The sequence below is a fragment of the Bubalus bubalis genome, chromosome 4 (genome assembly GCF_019923935.1).
Source record: "Bubalus bubalis isolate 160015118507 breed Murrah chromosome 4, NDDB_SH_1, whole genome shotgun sequence".
NCBI classification, from domain to species: domain Eukaryota; kingdom Metazoa; phylum Chordata; class Mammalia; order Artiodactyla; family Bovidae; genus Bubalus; species Bubalus bubalis.
The window spans coordinates 81,625,830-81,643,544 of record NC_059160.1 but is presented as its reverse complement, the minus strand read 5'-3'; the positions used below and the strand labels follow the sequence as shown (position 1 = coordinate 81,643,544).

General features: G+C 40.2%; 1 pseudogene; it reads right to left on the bottom strand.

Annotated features, from left to right (window-relative positions):
- Positions 1-8,362: 8,362 nt before the first annotated feature.
- LOC102411138 lies at positions 8,363-10,108 on the bottom strand (annotated as a pseudogene).
- Between the last annotated feature and the right edge of the window lie 7,607 nt (positions 10,109-17,715).

Sequence of the window (17,715 nt, the reverse complement as noted above, 5' to 3'; positions counted from 1 at the left end):
AGTTTAAGAGGTATAGCATAATGATTTGATTTAATACATCATGAAATAATTACCACAACATGGTTAACATCCATGATCTCATATAGATACATTATTAAAGAAATAGAAAAATATATATACTTTTTTCTTGTGATGAGAACTCTTTGGATTTATTCTCAACAATTTTCATTATAGTATATAATGGGTTAATTACACCTATTATGTTGTACATTACATCCCTAGTACTTACCTAACAACTGAAAGTTTGTGCCTTTTGACTACCTTCATCTGATTTCCCCTCATATGGTAGTTCTAATTTTAATTTTTTGAGTAATCTCTATACTGTTTTCTATACAACTGTACCAATTTACATTCCCACAAACAGTGCACAAGGTTGCTCTTTCTCCACATCCTTACCAACACTTGTTGTCTTTGATAATAGCTATCTGTAGGTGTGAGATCTTTTCATGTGTTTGTGATTCATCTCTATGTCTCCCTTGGAAAAATGTCTATTCAGGTCCTCTGCCCAGTTTCAGTTGAGCTGTTTGCTATTAATATTTTGATGTTGAGGAATATGATTTCTTTATATAGTTTGGATATTAACCTCTTGTTGCATATATCATTTGCAAATATCTTCTTATTCAGTATGCAGTTTTTTGGTTTTCTTTTCTTTTCTTTCTTTCTTTCTTTTTTTTTTTATAATTTCCTTGTCTGTGTTTGCTTATTAATTTGATGGAGTTCCATTTATTTTTGCTTTTGTTTCCCTTGCCTGAGGAGAGAACCAAAAAATTCTGCTAAGACATCAAAGAATATATTGCCTAGAAGAGGATACTCTTCTAGGAGATTTATGGTTTCATTACATGTAAGTCTTTAATCCATCTTGAGTTTATTTTTGTATGTAGTGTGAGAAAGGGATCTAGTTAGATCCTTTTGAATGTAGTTTCCAGTTTTAGCAATACTATTTACTGAAAAGAGTATCTTTTCTTCATTGGAAAAGTTCCTGGTGCTGGGAAAGGTTGAGGGCAGAAGGAGAAGAGGGCGTTAGAGGATGAGATGGCTGGATGGCATCACCAATGCAATGGATATGAACTTGGGCAAACTCCTGGAGATGGTGAGGGATAGAGAGGCCTGACGTGCTGCAGTCCATGGGATTGCAAAAAGTCAGACATGATTGGGCGACTAAACAACAACAAGACTGCATATATATAGGTCTTATTTTTTATCCATTCAGCTGTTCTATGTCTTTTGTTGGAATCTACATTCAGGTTTATATGTAGTAATCTATAGGTTTATATGGACTTCCCTGGTGGCTCAGATGGTAAAGAATCTGTCTGCCATGTGGGAGACCCAGATTTAATCCCTGAATTGGGAAGATCTGCTGGAGAAGAGAATGGCTACCCTTTCCAGTAAACTTGATTGGAGAATCCCATGGACAGAGGATCCTGGTGGGCTACAGTCCATGATTATTTGAAGTTGCTGATCTATTAAGTTCAAATGCATTTTAAAATTCTGCAGTGTTACTCCTCCTCTCCATGTTTATTGTTTGTGACATCATATTTTAACATCCTTTTGTTTTGTGCATAGCTTTCCTTATTATTCTATACCAACTGAGCCACAGTAAAGGACAGAAATGCTATGGATGTAACAGAAGCAGAAGATATTAAGAAGAGGTGGCAAGAATACACAGAATAACCTATACAAAAAAGATCTTCATGACCCAGATAATCACGATGGTGTGATCACTCACCTAGAGCCAGACATCCTGGAATGCGAAGTCAAATTGGCCGTAGGAAGCATCACTACAAACAAGGCTAGTGGAGGTGGTGGAATTCCAGTTGAGCTATTTCAAATCCTAAAAGATGATGCTGTGAAAGTGCTGCACTCAATATGCCAGCAAATCTGGAAAATTCAGCAGTGGCCACAGGACTGGAAAAGGTCAGTTTTCATTCTAATCCCAAAGAAAGGCAATGCCAAAGAATGCTCAAACTACCACACAATTGCATTAATCTCACATGCTAGCAAAGTAATGCATAAAATTCTCCAAGCCAGGCTTCAACAATATGTGAACTGTGAACTTCCAGATGTTCAAGCTGGGTTTAGAAAAGGCAGAGGAACCAGAGATCAAATCGCCAACATCTGTTGGATCATTGAAAAAGCAAGAAAGTTCCAGAAAAATATCTATTTTCACTTTATTGGCTATGCCAAAGACTTTGACTGTGTGGATCACAACAAACTGGAAAATTCTTCAAGAGATGGGAATACCAGACCACCTCACCTGCCTCCTAAGAAATCTGCATGCAGGTCAAGAAGCAACAGTTAGAACTGGACATGAAACAACAGACTGGTTCCAAATAGGAAAAGGAGTACATCAAGGCTGTATACTGTCATCCTGCTTATTTAACTTCTATGCAGAGTACATCATGAGAAATGCTGGACTGGATGAAGCACGATCTGGAATCAAGATTGCTGGGAGAAATATCAATAACCTCAGATATGCAGATGACACCGCCCTTATGGCAGAAAGTGAAGAAGAACTAATGAGCCTCTTGATGAAAGTGAAAGAGGAGAGTGAAAAAGTTGGCTTAAAGCTCAACATTCAGAAAACTAAGATCATGGCATCTGATCCCATCACTTCATGGCAAATAGATGGGGAAACAATGGAAATAGTGAGAGATTTTATTGTTTTGGGCTCCAAAATTACTGCAGATGGTGATTGCAGCCATAAAATTAAAATATGTTTGTTTCTTGGAAGAAAAGCTATGACCAACCTAGACAGCCTATTAAAAAGTAGAGACATTACTTTTCCAACAAAGGTCGGTCTATTCAAAGGTATGGTTTTCCTAGTAGTCATGTCTGGATGTGAGACTTGGACTATAAAGAAAGCTGAGCACTGAAGAATTGATGTTTTTGAACTGGTGTTGGATAAGACTCTGGAGAGTCCCTTGGACTGCAAGGAGATCCAAGCAGTCTATCCTAAAGGAAATCAGTCCTGAATATTCATTGGAAGGACTGATGTTGAGGCTGAAACTCCAATACTCTGGCCACCTGATGTGAAGAACTGACTCACTGGAAAAGACCCTGATGCTGGGAAAGATTGAAGGTGGCAGGAGAAGGGGATGACAGAGGATGAGTTGGTTGGATGGCATCACTGACTCAGTGGTCATGAGTTTGAGTAAGCTTCGGGAGTTGGTGGTGGACAGGGAAACCTGGCATGCTGCAGTGATGGGGTCATAAAGAGTTGGACATGACTGAGGGACTGAACTGACTGAATTCCTCATTATGGATATAAATGATTTCATTACTTTTTTGTTTTAACCTTCCTATTAGCTTTATAAATTGTTGATTTGCTGCCTTTACTGTGTATTTGCCTTTACCAATGAAATATTTTCTTTTGTGCTTTTCATATTTCTAGTTTTGACCTTTTTGTTTTCCCCACTTAGAGAAGTATCTTTACCTCATTTCCTGTTTAGCTGGTTTAGTGATGCTAAACTCTTTCTAACTTTTGCTTGTCTAAAAAAACTTGATCTCCCTATCAAATCTGAATGAAAGCCTTGCTGGGTAGAGTATTCTTGGTTGTCATTTTTTTCCTTTTATCACTTTATAACACTTTAAAAAAGTGGAGTATCTTGCCATTCCCTCTGGCCTGCAGAGTTTCTGTTGATAAGTCTGCATATAGCCTCATGGAAGTTCCCTTGCACATAACTTGTTGCTTTGCCCTTGCAGCTTTTAGTATTCTCTCTTTATTTTTAACTTCTGCCATTTTAATTACAGTGTGTCTTGATTTGGTCCTCTTTAGGTTGATTCTGTTTGGCACTCTCTGTACTTCCTGGAACTGGATGTCCATTTCCTCTCCCAGGCCAGGGAAGTTATCCACTATTATGTCTTCAAATATGTCTTGGCCCCTTTCTCTCTCTTTCTTCTCCTGGGATCCTTATAATGTGAATGTTTTGATGCTGTTCCAGAGGTCTCTTAAACTGTCCTCATTTTTTAAAATCACTGTCCAGTTTCAGTGATTTCCACTAGTGTCTTTCAATTTGCTAATTCATTTCTCTGTATCACCTAATGTACTGTTGATTCCTTCCAGTGTATTTTTTAATTTCAGTTGTTGTATTCTTCATCCAGGTCTGGTTGTCCTTTATATTTTTTTAACTCTTTGTTAAAACTTCCTAACTACTCCCTTTGCTTATCCATTTCCCCCTCTGAGTTCTGTGAGCATCTTTATCAGATTGGTTGCTTATCTCTACTTCATTTAATTCTTCTAGGGTTTTATCTTCATATTTCTCTGTTGCCTCATCTTGCCCAATATGATATTTTTATTTCTATGTATTTGGTAGGTTGCTTTATGTTTCTTGATCTTGGAAAATAGGCCTTGTGTAGGAAACATCTTATGGATCCCAGCAAGGTACTCTCCTCTGGTCACCAGAGCTATATGCTTTAGGAGAGCCCTCTCTGTGGGCTGCATGGGTCTTTATGTTGTGGTGGGGCTGACTAGTGTGGAAATACTTGGAGATGTGACTGGCCCTTGGTCTGGTTGGTTGCCAGGCTCTTCCTTGTGTGGAGTCTACTGATAGGTGAGACTGGGTCCTGGTGTAGCAGACTGCATGTCCAGAGAAGTCCTTGTGTTGGTATTGGCTATCAAGTGAGTGGTACCAGGACATAAAGTGCCTGGCTATGAAACTCTGGGGATCCTCAGGCTCATGTTGGCTTACTATTGGGCAGAGCTGGGTCCCCAGGTATCTGGCTGCTGGGCTTGGGGTCCTAGCACTAGTATCAGCCTGCTGGTAGATGAGGTCAACTGTTGACATGGCTGGCTACAGAATCTGGGGTGAGCCAGAGCTGATCGCAGCATGCTGGTACATGGCACCAGATTCTGCCATGCTGGCTGAGGGGACAAAATTGTTCTGAGCTTGTGTTTGCCTACTGTTGGGTGTGGCCAGGGTCCAGCATGCTGGTGGGTAATGGGTCTTGACTTGGCTATCTATGAGGTGTGGTTGTCTGGGGCCTGGTGTCAGCCTGCTGGTGGAGGGGCCAATCTGACAGCTAGCCATGGTGGCCCCTGGGTCCTGGGGCTAGTAGACTCATTGGTGGATGGGGGTAGGTCCTGGGCTCTCTGGTGGATGGGGCTGAGTCCCAGGTTGGCTAGGTGCTCAGGGAATCCTATAGCAGTTGGCCTGCTGGTGGGTGGGGACCTGGCCTAGGGCATCTTAGCCCTGGGCCAGGTCCTAACACTAATAAGCTAGAGGGAGGATTTCAAAATGGTGCTTAACAGCATCAGTGTCTTCGTGGTGAAATGAGCTTCCAAAAATTGTTGCTGCCAGAGTCTGTGGCCCCAGGGTGAGCTTCAGTTGACTTTTGCCTCTCTAGGAGGCTCTCCAATATTTAACAAGTGGGTCTGACACAGGGCCTTTTCAACTTACTGCTTTTGCCCTGGGTCTCAGGGTGTGTGAGATTTTGTGTACATCCTTTAAGAGTGGAGTCTCTATTTCCCACACTCCTCTGGCTCTCCTAAAAGTAAGCCACACTGGTTTTCAAAGACAAATGTTCTGGGGGCCTGTTTTTCTGGTGCACGACTCCTGGTCTTGGGAGCTCAATGTGGGGCTCAGACCTCGTGCTCCTTGGGGGGAATTTTTGTAATTATAATTATCGTCTCATCTGTGAGTTGCCTAACTGGACTGCGGATCTTGACTGTACTGTATCTATGCCTCTCCTACCTGTCTTTTTTTTTCAGCTGGTTCCGGTTCTTAGCTGGTTCAGAAGATGTTTTCTGCTAGTCTTCAGGTGACTTTCATGGAAAATCGCTCTGTAAATAGCTGTAGCTTTGGCGTGCCTTTGGAAGGAGGTGAGCTCAGGGTTTTCCTACTCCACCATCTTGGCCACTTCTCTCTCTAGCAGAATAAAGATGGACCAGGGATACTGTGAACTCTTGATCTGAATGACTGTAAACTTAAAAAATAATTACAACTGTATCACAGTAGAGCATATATTGTCTGTAGAATGGTGACATACTGAAAGATATTTTGTAAGTGAACAGAAGCCAGGAGCTTAGAGAGTGGTTAGAAGTGGAAATTTGAGAGTCATCAACAGAGATGCAGAAGATGAATTAATTTAACCAATATACATTGAGCACTTACATATGCTGGGTAATCTCTTTAGGCATATTCATAAAATTTTGAGCATTAGCACATGTTACTACCTTTAGAGTTTATATCTAGGCACTAGAGCTTTAGGGACAACAGGGAGACTGATTAGAAGGGATATTCTGATACTAATAATTAAAAGGATATGCTTATTCATGTAAATACAACTTTTAAGTTTCCTAGGCATTGAATTGTAATTTTGTCATTGAACTGAAATCTGTAACAGCCGTTCAAAAATAGCAATGTCATATCTAAACGTTTTGTGGGACCTTAAAAAATATGGCATTTAAATTTAAACATGAACTAAAAAATGAAGCAAGTCCTGTCATAATTTGACAGGCATAATCACTTATCCTTTAAGGCAAACAGTAACCTAATAGTAGGATGCTAATAGCGTCTTGGTGCAGGTGTTGCTAATTAGCTATTGGATTAAGCTGAATCCTATTCTCTTCTTTTACCTGTGCTTAATGTTTGTGCAGAATGCAAATATGAGCTGTAAGCTGAAGTGTTTTAAGTGCCAGCTTTGGCTCATGGATTGACCTTGAAGCAATGAGAATTTTGAATTGGGCAATAATCATGGCTTAATTGTAGCTTAGAGCTTAGTCAGACTCCTGGTTCTCCTCCTGATGGTCAAGGGTTGCTCTCAGATAGGAAGTTTAGTTAATTTGGGCTCTGGTCAAGTGGCTAGGTGAGAAGACAGAGTCATTTCTTATTCTTTTCATATTCATTTCTAGCAGTTGGACTGCTCTGAGAAAAATGGTAGGTAGCAATTACTAGTATAATTAGGGATCATACATTTGTTTATTCAGCAAATATTTATTGAGTGCCCACCATGTTCCTGCACTCAGCATATGGTTCAGTTCAGTTCAGTTGCTCAGTCATGTCTGACTCTTTGCGACCCCATGAATTGCAGCACTCCAGGCCTCCCTGTCCACCACCAACTCCCGGAGTTCACTCAAACTCATGTCCATCGAGTTGGCGATGCCATCCAGCCATCTCATCCTCTGTCGTCCCTTTCTCCTCCTGCCCCCAATCCCTCCCAGCATCAGGGTCTTTTCCAATGAGTCAACTCTTCGCATAAGGTGGCCAAAGTATTGGAGTTTCAGCTTTAGCATCAGTCCTTCCAGTGAACACCCAGGACTGATCTCCTTTAGAATGGACTGGTTGGATCTCCTTGCAGTCCAAGGGACTCTCAAGAGTCCAACACCACAGTTCAAAAGCATCAATTCTTCAGCGCTCAGCTTTCTTCACAGTCCAACTCTCACATCCATACATGACCACTGGAAAAACCATAGCCTTGACTAGACGGACCTTTGTTGGCAAAGTAATGTCTCTGCTTTTCAAAATGCTATCTAGGTTGGTCATAACTTTCCTTCCAAGGAGTAAGCGTCTTTTAATTTTATGGCTGCAGTCACCATCTGCAGTGATTTTGGAGCCTCCCAAAATAAAGTCTGACACTGTTTCCACTGTTTGCCCATCTATTTCCCATGAAGTGATGGGACCAGATGCCATAATCTTTGTTTTCTGAATGTTGAGCTTTAAGCCAAGTTTTTCACTCTCCCCTTTTACTTTCATCAAGAGTGATATAAATGTTTGTTGAATGAAACATAATCACTTGAGAGCTAAAAAAAACCTTCTTGAAATAATTTGTAAATTTTGGGCTTACCTTAATGAGGAAATTAATTCTATTTGTGCAATTGAAGTATGGAAGAGATGCTGAAATAGTTTATTTTACTCTCCTACATTTTTTGCAGCCTCCTTTCAGTTGAGAGGGAGAAAATACTAGTCCTGGCTAATGTGATGTATCTCCTTCTGGGTTGAGACTGTGGGAATCCCAGTGAATAAGGAGGGAGGCTATGTCTTCTAGATGATGAAGGAGAAGATGGTGGAGCTGTGTGGAAAGAAGCCATTGCTGATTTCTGCTGGACATGTCACCTGTGGAGGAAAGAAACTCTTGTATTAAGAGAAACTGGGAGGTCAGTAAAGGATTAGGGGTTTGTTTTTTTCAGTGTCATGAAGTCTATCCTGACCAATAAGAACTATTGTATACTTTGTTTTTTTAAGGATTTTTATACTATATCAAAAAACCACAAAATAAAAAAGGGATCAGTTGATGAATATCTTAGAATTCTTTCCAGAATTTCTGCACCCTCAGCCATGAAGGTTGCCTATTGCCTTGTTCTTCTCTGCTCAGTCTGCAGCTTGTTGAAGGATCATTGGAGATGACTCAAACTCTAGTTTTTAAATCAAACTTGTTCTGCCAAATCCAAGACTCTGATTTTTCCAAATTGTAGAAATATTCTTTGGCCACATATCCACCAAAATACCTCTCCTTTGGATCAACAGCGGCTTTAATAGATTCAGCCCTATCAAATTCTAAAACTATTCTTACTGCTTCATCATCAGGGGCACCAGGAATTTCAAATATTTTACAACTGTGCCATATTTTTCGCACTCTTCCTTGGTTTCAGCTTCCAAATCTTCATCTACCTCTCCTGCACCAACCATGTTCCTTAGTGTTGTGCTGTGCTTAGTTGCTCAGTCGCCTCCAACTCTTTGTGACCCCATGAACCACATGCCTGGCTCCTCTGTTCATGGGGATTCTCCAGGCAAGAAAATTGGAGTGGATTGCTATGCCTTCCTGCATGTTCCTTAGTAGGACCACTTTAGTAGGACACAAGTATTTCAGTTAATCGATTTGAATCTGACTCCTGGCTGCATCTTTCTGAATGGTGTCAACCCATGATGATTTTGCCTTCCCGCTTTCTGGTCTTCTCCACCAACAACATTGTGCTTAGGCCCTGCTCAGTCTTCCCAAGAAGCCATACTTCTGCATGATGTTCTGTGTTATTGTTTGTCCCCCCCCTCCCCCAACTGCCAACCCTCCCCATGTTGGCGAGGAAAGGATTGCTGGGGCCAGTCGGGGACCTGGGTCTGTCTTGTTGCTCATACACTGAGGGAGAGATAGCAGCTTTGGAAGACTGGGAGCCGAGTCTTGAATCCTCTTCATAAGGAAAGCCTCGGGATAACTCTTTGTCTTTCTCTACAAGAGAAGCAGGTGGTGCAATGGCAGCTCCGCTCATACTTCGCTTTCACTCATAATATTCATGTTCATCAGTCTGGATCGCCTAACCTGAAAAACCCACTAGCTTCGTGTCTGGCTTTATGCCTGTTTTCTCTCTCTTCGGTCTTTCCACCTCCCACTGACTCTGTTGCTCCTTTCTTTGGCCCCTCACTATGCTATGCTAAGTCACTTCAGTCGTGTCCGACTCTGTGTGACCCCATAGACGGCAGCCTACCAGGCTCCCCCATCCCTGGGATTCTCCAGGCAAGAACACTGGAGTGGGTTGCCATTTCCTTCTCCAATGCATGAAAGTAAAAAATGAAAGTGAAGTTGCTCAGTCGTGTCCAACTCTTAGCGACCCCATGGACTGCAGCCTACCAGGCTCCTCCATCCATGGGATTTTCCAGGCAAGAGTACTGGAGTGGGGTGCCATTGCCTTCTCCATGGCCCCTCACTACTTTCTCATAATCATTAGGAAACGCTGGATCATATTCCTCAGCTGTAGGGATCAAAACCTCCTGCAGAAAACCCACTGGGAACAGGATCCTTGAGGCCCGCGGCTGTGTGTGGTGGGGTGTCCTGGATCTGCTGCTCATCTGAAGAGTCACCTCGCTTGAAGTCAATGGATGACTGGGGCAAGGACAGTACTTTGTATTGTCCCCTGGCTCTTTGCCTGAGTGAGAGCTGCCTTCTTCATTTGGAGCTGAGGCTGCAGAAGTTTGAAGTTTGGGGACCAACCTTCTGTTTTTTGAGTCACTATTCTCCACTCCCAGATCTTTGTATACGGACATCTTCTTAGTTTAATGCCCACCGGATGGGTGGACGCTCCTGGCTGCGGCAGGAAACCTAGGCCCAGGTGCCCTGGACCTGGCGGGCTGGGTGCTCAGAGTCAGCCAGTGCACCTTTTATTGTAGAGAATTTGTTGTTGTTGTTGCCACACTGTGTATTGTAACAAAAGACTGTAGATAATTAAATGACCGTTGCCAACAGGTAGCTTAGATAAAGTTTAGTATCCTGTACCATAAAATAGCAACCAGCTATTTAAAAGAATGTGCTGATATGGAAGTCTCTCTCAGATATGTTGTTACCAGAATAAAAGAAGATTCAGAACAGTGTTCACAGTTTCAATTTGTATTAAAAAGAGACTCTATCATCTACTTACATTATCTGCATGCACAAATGAACACATGTGGTCTTTTTTTATTGTAGTAAAATATACTCGATGGACGTGAGTCTCAGTGAACTCCGGGAGTTGGTGATGGACAGGGAGGCCTGGTGTGCTGCGATTCATGGAGTCGCAAAGAGTCGGACACGACTGAGCGACTGATCTGATCTGATCTGAAAACATACTTAATATAAAGTTTAAGCGTTTTAGCTGTACTGTCTGGTAGAATGAAATATAATCACACTTGTGCAACTGTCACCATCATCCGTCTCCTGAACATTTTTCATCTGCTCACAAGGAAGTTGTGTACCTATCAGACACTAATTCTTCATTTCCCTCTTACCCCAGCATCTGGTAAACATCATGCCACTTCCATTGCTATGAGTTTGATTACTCTACGTATCTCATATATGTGGAATTATGCAGTATTTGTTCTTTTGTGATTGGCATATTACTTAGCATAATATCTTCAAGACTCATCCATGTTGAGCATGTGTCAGATTATCTTTCCTTTTTAAAGCTGAATAATATTCCCATCATATGTATGTATGACATTTTGTTTATCCAATCATCTCTTAGTCAATACTTAGATTGCTTCCTCCATTTTGCCATTGTGAGTAATGCTGCTTTGAACACGAGCATACAAATGTCTGTTCAGATCCCTGTTTTCAGTTTGTTCAGGTGTATACCCAGAAGTGGAACTGCTGGATCATATGGTAATTCTATGTCTACTTTTTAAGGAACTCCTCCTTGTTTTCCATAGCGGTTGCACTATTTATATTCTCACTAGCAAGGGTTCTGATTTTTCAACATCCTCACCAGCACTTGTTATTTTCTGTTTTTCTGTTTTGTTGATAGGCCTCCTAATGGGTGTGAAGTGGTATCTTGTGATTTTTATTTGCATTTCTCTAGATTATAAATTGAGACAATTTAAAAGTTATGCATGATGATAAGAAATCTTCCCTGAGTATTTTATTAAGCTATAGAGTAATAAAATTTTTGTTATTCTCTAAATTTTTTTTGGAAGATAAACCAGAAAAACTGAACTTGAAAAAGTTGCATTTCCTTTTTTAAAAAAAATCTTTGCAGCTTTACTGAGGCATAATTATAAAAAATTGTATATATTTAAGGTATTCAACATGGTTTCATATAAATATACATTGTGAAGTACTCACTACAATTAAGTTAATTAGTATTTATTATCTCATATAGTTACCTTTTTTTAAAAAATCCCTCCACCCTTCTGTCTGGTAACCACTGGTTTGTTCTCTGTATCTGTGATTCTGTTTCTATTTAGTTATGTTTGTTTATTTTTGTTTTTAGGATTCCACATATAAGTGAAATCATGTGGTATTTGTCTTTCTCTGTCTGACTTCTTTTACTTAGTATAATACATTCTAGGTCCATCCATGTTGTTGCAAATGGCAAGATTTCATTCTTTTCAGTAGCTAAGTAATATTCCATCCTATATCTATATCAACCACATCTTCTTTACCCATTCATCTATCAATGGACACTGAGATTGCTCCCATATCATGGCTATTGTAAATAATGTAATGAACATGGGGTGCATATATTTTTTTTCAAATTAGCGTTTTCATTTTCCTTAGAAATATACTTAGAGATGGAATGGTTGGATCATGTGGTAGTTCTACTTTTCTGTTTTTGAGGAGCTTCTATACTGTTTTCCATAGTGGATATACCAATTTACCTTCCCACCAAAAGGGCCGAACCTTGGGAAGGTTCCCCTTTCCCAAGGCACTATACAGAGTCAGTGCAGTCCTTATCAAAATACCAATGGCATTTTCACAGATTAGAACAAATAATTTAAAAATTTGTATGGAAACACAAAATACCCAGAATACTGTAATCAATCTTTAGAAAGAAGTATGAGATAGGAAGTATCGAACTCCCTGATTTCAAACTAATCTGCAAAGCTAGAGTAATCAAAATAGTCTAGTACTGGCGCAAATGCAGACACACAGATCAAAGGTACAGAAGAGAGCCCAGAAATAAACCCACGTTTATATGATCAATTAATCTATGACCAAGGAGCCAAGAATATACAGTGGGGAAAAGACAGCCTCTTCATAAACGGTATTGGGAAAACTGAACTGCATGCAAAAGAATCAAATTGGCTACTTTCTTGCATCATGTACAAAAATAAACTCAAAATAGCTTAGAGACTTAAATATAGGACCTGAAGCCATAAAACTCACAGAATAAAACACAGGCAATAAGGTCTTTAAAATTGGTCTTAGCAATATTTTTTGGATATGTCTCCTCAAACAGAGGAAACAAAAACAAAAATAGACAGATGGGACTACATCAAACTAACAAGCTTTTTGCACAGTGAAAGAAACCACCAACAAATGAAAACTTTAGATGAGAGAAAATATTTGCAAATAATATATTTGATAAGAGATCAACATCCAAAATGCACAAAGAACTCATATAACTCAGGATCAAAAGACCAAATAACCCAATTAAACAATGGTCAGAGGATGTGACTAAGACATTTTTCCAAAGAAGACATGCAGATGGCCAATAGGCACACACATAAAAAATGTTCACCATCACTAAATATCAGGGAAATGCAAATCAAAATCACAGAGATATTACCTCATGCCTGTCAGATTAGCTATCATCAGAAAGATAACAAATTACCTTTTCTTTTTCACCTTCTTCAGATGCAGAATAATGGCTGCTATTTAAATAATTTTTATTTGCAATTTTGACACATGAAGTTTCTCACATTTTCTTTAACATATGCTGCTGCTGCTGCAGCATCGCTTCAGTCATATCCGACTCTGTGCGACCCCATAGACGGCAGCCCACCAGGCTCCCCCGTCCCTGGGATTCTCCAGGCAAGAACACTGGAGTGGGTTGCCATTTCCTTCTCCAATGCATGAAAGTGAAAAGTGAAAGTGAAGTCGCTCAGTCATGTCCGACCCTCAGCGACCCTATGGACTGCAGCCTTCCAGGCTCTTCTGTCCATGGGATTTTCCAGGCAAGAGTACTGGAGTGGGGTGCCATCGCCTTCTCTGAGAGTCAGGCTACTTGAGTTCAAAGTCTGGCTCTGCTACTTACTAGCTGTGTGACTTTGGACAAGCTACATAAACTTTCTATGCTTCAGTTTACTCTTCTGTAAAATAGGAATAATATTGGCACCTAATTCAGAGAGGTATTATGAACATTAAAAAAATAAATATATGTAAATCACTTGGAACAATTCTTGGGACATAGTAAATATTAAATGTATTAGTCATTATTACAGTTAAGATTAAATATGAATCATTTGGTAACAGTGCAGCATATATTTACATGTATTTGGAAAATATGTTGACACTGTTATTTAGATCTCAAGCAAGGAAGTAAAATAGTTGATTCATTATGGCCTCTGGAGAAGAGTTTATGGCTTAGAATGAAAGGATTTATCTGGTTTGTGTTAGTCAATAAAAAGTAGCTGAAAGTCACCTTTAGTACTTCTCTTCAAAGTAACTAATCTTTTGGTTCCATGGGGCCTTGAATCAATGGTTGCAGATCAATATTTTCTATATACAATTATTGTTTCCTTTCACCTTCTACACGATGGGCTGAAATCAGCACACTGTAGACTGAGAAAATCAATGGGGTACATTTGTGATTTAGAGAACACTGGATAGGAGATGTATGTCTTTTTGGAAAACACATACAAAGGAAATTATATAAGCACTTTCTCAGAGGAATCCTAGGTAATTACTGGGTGAATTTGTGATCCAACAGGTTTCTCCTCAATTACACCTAGAGAACACATCAATTCATTTACCTTGTGGTAAACAATCTACCTCAGGCATCCAAATAAAGACACCAAGATTGTCCCTTTTAGAGTAATTGGCTCTGGTGGACCCAAACTCAGGATTTACAAATGGTTTCTCATTTCTGGCCCATTTGGTCTTGATTTTTGGGGGCAATTACTACTTACTGCTTTGAAGGGAATCTTATTTTCAGCAGTCTCAAGGAAACACGTTTGAATGGTTTGAGCTTTCTGTGTTAGTGGAACCAGATGAATTGCTATCAAAAGCTAATCCGTGTAGTGAATTATGTCTTTTTAACAACATGTACTCCCTCTGGGGCAATTAAAAAAGCTGTGCCATGGTTTTAAAGTCAGGACCTCAAGAGTGTCGGCTGGCCCTTGTACTGGGAGTTAGCTCTGCAATAGCTTTCAAGAAATAAACGCATTTCTGCGGTTTGGATGGGGAATGGACTTCAGTGTTGTACAATCTCCACATGCTGTTTACTGGTGCAGCCTGTGGTGGGATAGACATGCTGTGAATTTTTCTCACGTGGATGACCACTTCTTTCAAACAGGAAAAAGGCTGAGAGGAAGAATTTGTATTTTTATTTTATGAATCTACTAGAATGTTCACAATGGGTTGATTATATTATTATTTTCAAAATAGATTCACACAGTTAAGATAGAAAACTTATCCTTCATTGTGTTATTATCAGCTAGCATCTGAGCTAGTTCAAGCTCTGCCACATTCTAGTCAAGACATTGGGCAACTCATCCATTCAGTCATTTTTGTGCAAATACACTACATGTCAAGTGGCAACTAGGTTCTGGGGATATAGTAGGGACCAAAATAAAATCTATTCCCTTATGAATCTTATCATCTAGCTGGGCAAAGTGGTTTGTTCTAATCTTGTCAGGATGCCATAATGACATACCATGAACTGGCTGGTTTCAACAACAGAAACTTATGTTTTCACAGTTCTGGAAGCTAGGAAGTTCAAAATCAAGGGGTGGGCAGAGTCAGTTCCTGGCAAAGCATTCTTTCTGACTTGCAGATGATTGCCTTCTAGCTATGTCCTCACAGGGCAGAGAAAGAGGAGGCAAGCTCTCAGTTGTCTCTTCTTATAAGAGCATTAATCTTATAAGAGAGTGAGACCTCACTCTCATGACCTTGTCTAACTCTGATTACCTCTCAAAGGATCTGTCTCCAAACAGTGTTACTTTGGGGGTCAGGGCTTCAACATAGGAGTCTTAGAGAGACACAATGCAGTTCACAGTAGTGAAATAGAATACCACATAAATACATAATAGTCTGATGGGGATATACACCAAGGGCAGAGCTAATGGGGTTGCTGCTTTATGTAAGGTGGTCAGGATGAACCTTTGTGATAAAAAAAACTCTTGACTACTCTGAGTGAAATGGAGTCATTGTAGAATTCTGAGCAGAGAAGTGATGTGATCTAATGTATGTTGTATGCTTTAGATGCAGCTCTCTGCATATTGTACTGGAAACAGATTTGGGATGGAATAGGAGATAACTGCAGTAATCTAGATGGGTGCTTACACAGGGTTGCAGAGGTGGAGGTGATGAGATGTGGACAGATTCTTCTTGAGCATAGAGCTGATAGTATTTGGTGTGCATGGACTTTGGCATGAGGGAAAATAAAAAAATGATTTGATATAAGCAACTGAAAAAGTAGAGTTGTTATTTATTGGGAAGTGGGAGGCTGAGGGATAACTTTTCTTGGGGGTAATCAAGAGTTCGGTTTGGCCTACTAAACATGTGAGCAGAGAAGAGGGCATTGGGGGTACATGAATTATGAGTTTCGGTGCATCTGAACTGGAGATGCATATTTGGGAGTCATCAGTACCCAGATATCATTTAAAGTTATAAGATCGGATGAGATGAGCAAGGAGATCCCAGGACAGAAACGAAGAGGAAGTATCAAAAAAGACTGAGAAAGATAAACTAGGTAAAAGATGAGCCAAAAGAAAGTGCTATTTCGGAAATCAGGGGAAGAAAGTATTTTGAAAAGAAGGAAATAGCCAACTGTGTCTAATGCTAAAAGTTTTAGTAGAGGAAAAAGTGAAGTTCTGTATATGAGGTTGTCCATTCCCAACTCTGCACCATGTAAAGCTAGAACTACATTTCTCCAAATCCTTTTCCCTGTAAGGAGAGAGCTGGGCAAGTGAGAAACTTGTATAAAGATCTCAAATGTGAAAGCAAGAGCCACTATTCACAGGAAGTAGGGGGCGACTTGGGATGGCTCAGCAGGTTTCTCTAGAGCTCCCCCTGCTGGTTGTGATGGCCACAAGCCCTCAGGCTTCCCCCTGTGTGTAGCTCTGCCACTTCTCTTCCACTGCTTTAGTTTGTCAAGGTTGTTAGTCACTCTTTTTCTTCTTTTTCAGCTGCAGACTTTAATTCCTATGAAAAACTCCTTATTTCTTAAAACTTGTAGTGGCTCTGTTCTCTGACCAAACCCAGACTGATAAATCCTGCTTGGATCTTTATGGAGTCACTTCAAATATGTTAGCTACTTCTTGGGACTAATTAAAAAGGCACTGCGGCCCCTGAAGGGCTTTTGTAAATTCTTCTTTTATGTTGCTCCCAGAAATTCTGAAATGGGTCAAGGAAGAGCATTAATTAAGTAAACCTGAAGGCTACATACACAATAATTTCTGTTAGAGGAAGAGGTCTCCCTGCCCTGGAGAATTCACTCATTTCCCTCGACTCTTCTGTGCTGGACCTGCCAGCAACATGCCCTGAATTTGATTTGAGCATCTCCTCACTGCCAAGTAAATGCCTGAAAAGTTTAGGTTCCTCTTCTCATTAATATCATATTTTTTTTTATCAGAAAGTTAAAGCACACTTGACTGTTAAATCTCCTTTGTGCTGTTCAAACACAGTACAGAAAGTGAATTTTCCTTCCTCTCATCAGCATGATAAATCACAAAGTCCCACTATGATATTGTGATTTATAAGAAATATAAATTTGGTCATTCAGATAAATATATTTTTCATACATATTTGATCTTCATCCACAGCTCCCCAAACCCTTGGGATTTCCTAAGTATTGAGAGTGATAAAAGTATCTTTCGTTATGTGAATGAAGTGACCTCTGATAGTACCTGAGAATGGAGGCTATTTGCCATGGGATCTTCCCCACCCAGGGATTGAACCACTCATGTTTCCTGTATCTCCTGCACTGGCAGGCAGATTCTTTACCACTATGCCACCTGGGAAGCCCTAGTCCCTTACTAAGTGACATATTGTTTTAAAATATTTTCCTATGAAATACAATACTAGAATGAATGATCTTTGTATCATTTGGAAAGACAATACATTTATTTTGCATTTCAAACAGAAGGAACTCGACATAGAACACTGGTTAGAAAGGTCTTAGAAGGATTGGAATAGCAAAAGTTAGAAGATTTAGAGGACTCTGGAAAAAATGGAAGATAGTGTGACAAGCTGAGATCAGCAGGCACCTGAATACCCCTGGAGTTGAGACCCACACCAGCAGCTGTTCTGTTGGAGACTGCTGCTGACCAATTGCTGCTGAGTCTGTGCACCTAGGTCAGCACTGAAATGGCT